The 4,149-nt window shown below is 33.3% G+C and overlaps 1 long non-coding RNA gene across 1 annotated transcript; it reads left to right on the top strand.

The window, feature by feature from the left end:
* The first annotated feature begins 3,457 nt into the window (after positions 1 to 3,457).
* Positions 3,458 to 3,851, top strand: LOC134207701 (uncharacterized). Its single transcript, XR_009978407.1, has 2 exons — positions 3,458 to 3,576; positions 3,641 to 3,851. It is a non-coding gene; the product is annotated as an uncharacterized LOC134207701 (long non-coding RNA).
* The last annotated feature ends 298 nt before the right edge of the window (positions 3,852 to 4,149 follow it).

Raw genomic sequence — 4,149 nt, 5'->3', positions numbered from 1 at the left:
TGCATCTGATTTCATCTTCATCTGCATTTATGTCAGTTTTGATATGATTTTTTCACGATCCAATTTTGCCACATTTTTTGTACAGAATTTTATACTCAAAACAACTAATGCTTATTATGAATGATTTCAAGCATTTTGGAAGTTCAAAGAAGAAGAAGAATTATTCCAAATGTTTTGACATCATCGCCGCTAGGTGAATTAATCTCTGTTTTTCTGCCTTCAGTCTTCTTCATTCCTTTAAATCACTCTGAGCGATCACTACTACTCGTTTCTTGAAAACACGCTTCCTCTTTAACCAATAACACTCATACTCCCTATTTGGTTGAAATCGATTGAGAGGTTCCAAATTCAACAGGTTCCGATCACAACTGCTTTTATTTCTAACTCTCTATAATTGTCTACTTAGAATAAAGAATATGTGTACCTTATTTGGTTGGAATCGGTCTGGAAGTTGCACTAAATTGTCCGTTTTCTGACCCTACCCCGTTCCTCAATTACCCTCCCATATAATCGAATCCTCATTCTAGTAAATATGTGTACACAATTTGGTTGAAATCGGTCCTGGGAGTTGAACGTTACACTGAGTTGATCGTTTTCTAAATAAATAAATAAATAAATAAATAAATAAAAAAATAATAATAATAAAAACTATTTATTCGGAAATTCATTAGAAAACGAGAAACTTACCTTCAATTGTATAATCATTATCTCAAGACAGACATTTCCAAGGGCGTTTTTCTCAGAAACAAAACATGGATCAATTTGATTTGAATTATTTCTTTATTTACAATAACATTGAATCACATATATGGATTTTGTTCAAATATACATGTATATGTATGTAAACGTGTTAATTATTCTAGCAATATCGCGTTTGTTGTTGATTTTGTTCCATTATGTAATCACAACATATTCATTTGTAATTGAATAATATTACCCATTTATTTTGGCAACTTCTTGTGTCTTTTTTCTTTCTTGTTGTCCGTGTTTTTTCTGATTATCCTGCTGATTATCGAATTTGTTGATATGAAGATTGTATTGAATTCATCGATACATGTATATAAGTAAACTGTACATATCTAGGTTTGTTATTTTGGATTTGTCTTTTTTCAAGTATTGTATATGGGTCGTTAATAGCATTCAATAGAAGTATATATGTATGGGTTGTATATAAACAGTATGATACAGATATTTAGGTGGGAACAACTTTCAACCTTTTGATCAAAGCATGCCTGCGTGATGGCAGGTGTTAAACTTTCAAATGCACACAACAAATGGTTTACAATCTTCGTCAATTGAGCAAAATAATAAACCTTTCCATTCGCTGTTCATTTTGATTTCATTATTTAATGAAAGATCGAATGTACTCAACATCTATAAATGAGTACTTTTCAGGTCAGGTTTCTAAACTCTTATATTCAGTCTGAACAGATTGATTCATTTATTGTTTGTTATTCTCTTTCTGAACGAAGAATATTCAAACATTCAATCTACATCTTTGTTGACATTTGATTTATAATTGTAGTTTGACTATCGTCTATTCAAATTGATCTCTCTTGCTTTTGAATAAAGTATCTTAAGTTTAATAACAACTATCAAATCGAGTCACGTGTTTGATTTTCAAATCAGCATGTGTTATAAAAATATTTGTTTTTGTTCGTAATGCATTAATGTTAACAAGTTGTTTAACGCTACAATAATTTATTTTAAACTGTTAGCAATTAACTCACACCGTAAATGTTACAGTAATCAATTAGTCCTAAAACGTTATAATTCGCTCCATTATATGGAATATCTGCACTATTCTAACATACTGTTTTTTCTTTCTTAATTTACGTGTTTTATAGTGACGATCACAAGTAGTATAGGAAAATTTAGATTTCTTCTTGTTAGTTGTTTGAAACTGTATGTCATATTTGAAACTTTTTCCAGCCTTTTGGCTGTGTGAATGCTTTTTAGGATATTAGGCGTCACTTTTATGGAAGATGAGCATGAGTGAAGTAAATGAGATTCGTGTAGGAGGCATTTCAAAGTTATTAACAATTCAATGCCTTCATAATGGTTTAGTCAAATTTCGTTAGAAGAGGAATGTGGATGATTTGTTTATTGATGAGTAATTTTGATGTCGTCACCGAGTAAGATGAGGATTAACATACTTTACAAATACATAATACGGAACTAACAAAACTGTTAACAAAATAAGGGTTAAGATATGGATACTGAACACGCAAAAAATCAAAAAGAAGTATGTTTTTAATTTTAAGCGAATACATTGTCGCGTTTCAAGTTCAAACTTATAATTTTACAATATACATTATACAGTAGAAACGTTGAGCAAACTGGCTGGGTTTGTTTGTATAGATCGAATAACAGAACTGTAACTGTGAGAAGAATGCATTTGTAACATCGGCTGGGAACATTAATAAAATCCTTGATTCATCAACATTGATTTCAATGACATAAAAAAATCGTGTTGTGTTCGTACTGATTTTAAAGCAATACGTAACCGAACGAAGTATAATTGATGTTGACTTTCTGAAATCAGTATGGCGAAAGGCATCTAAGGTTCGATTTCTCAAAATTAAACAACTTCATCGAAAAAATATTTGGTAAGCGTAGTAGCAGACACCTTCCTACATAACCAGTATCAAATATTTTTTAATGAAAAGTTCCTAATTTTGAGAAAACCCGCATTATATGTCTTTTGTCATACAAATTTATGGCGGTTAACTCATTCTGGCGATTTTACGCATATACTATACTGCCCATAATTGCAGAAGAGTCCGATTTAGATAGGAAATCAAGCAAACATGGGCAGGGCAGTATAGCGCCTGGGTGTGGCAGCGGCGGGTAGAAAATCAGCCACTGCCAATAATTCATTTCTTTTTTTTTTCTATCGATTATAATGCTTTTGAATCTCATCGAATTATTAGCATGGGTAGAGTATTATCTTTTAATGGTACTTAATATGTTACCGATTTGCTCGCAGCAAAATGCATTCGGTGAGGAATCCTGTTTAATGGATTCCCTATGAAAAATGGTATCAGATCGGACTATGAGCTTAAAAGTTATGGCCAAAATAAGAATTTTTATATCATTACTAGTTGACCCGGCAGACGTTGTCCTGCATAGTAGGCGAGAATGTGCGTTCCGAACTACCCATGCAAAGTTCGCATAGGAATCACAATTTTAGTTTTTCACGATTTGCTCAACTTTACTCGTAATTTTCGCATTAGGAAATATCATATAAACCCGTCGGAAACTATAACGAATGTTTCTGTTGAAGAAATGAAAAAAATCCATCCAGCCGTTTTCGAGTTATGCGGATACGAACACAGACCATTTCATTTTTATATATAAGATTGAAATTTTAGACTTCAATTATATGCTTTTTAACCTTTTCTATCGCACGAGAAAAGCTTTATCCCTGCTAGGTGGATTAATCTTGGATTTAATTTTTAGGTTGTCAATATTTTTAATCTTTTTATTACCTACGGAGACACTTTCCTAGCAACTACTAGCAGCTACGATGAACTGTATTATGAACTGAACCGCGAGGAAAAGGTATTCAGTGAGGTAATTGAAGAATTCAAATTCACATTGACGATATTCATTCATTTATGTTTGTTTTTTACTACAGATCCATGCCATGGTTCTGCGCTACACAACGATTGAAGAATGCGAATACAAAGAAGATGTATTCAAGCTATTGAACTCAATGGTGAACATATTGGCGATTATAAAGCATTTTCAGGTACGTTTTTTTTATTTAGTATCTTCCAGGCCTAATTTTAACCATTGAGACATAGGCCGGTGTGGCCTTTGCAGTACATTAAAGTTGTCTCCATTCAGCTCGGTCCATGATTGCTTGTCGCCATTAACGCAGTCTACGGAGGGTTTGCAAGTCATCTTCCACCTCAACTTCTTGTTCCTGTCGAATCGTTTTATGGATGTTTCTCCCAACATCTAATGCAAGTTGTGGTTTATTCGCCTCAACCACGTACCGTCCGCCATCTGCACCCCACCATACATGGTACGCAGCATTTTTTTTTTTTGAGAGTTGACCAGTTGTAGTCTTAATAGACTGGTATCTCGGCTGGGCTCTCCATGTGATACACAATACTAGCAGACGACTCAAGCTATGTTGCT

This window comes from Armigeres subalbatus, chromosome 1 (assembly GCF_024139115.2).
Source record: "Armigeres subalbatus isolate Guangzhou_Male chromosome 1, GZ_Asu_2, whole genome shotgun sequence".
NCBI lineage: Eukaryota > Metazoa > Arthropoda > Insecta > Diptera > Culicidae > Armigeres > Armigeres subalbatus.
Note: the sequence above shows the minus strand (reverse complement) of the source record. Positions and strands in the feature narration are given on the sequence as shown.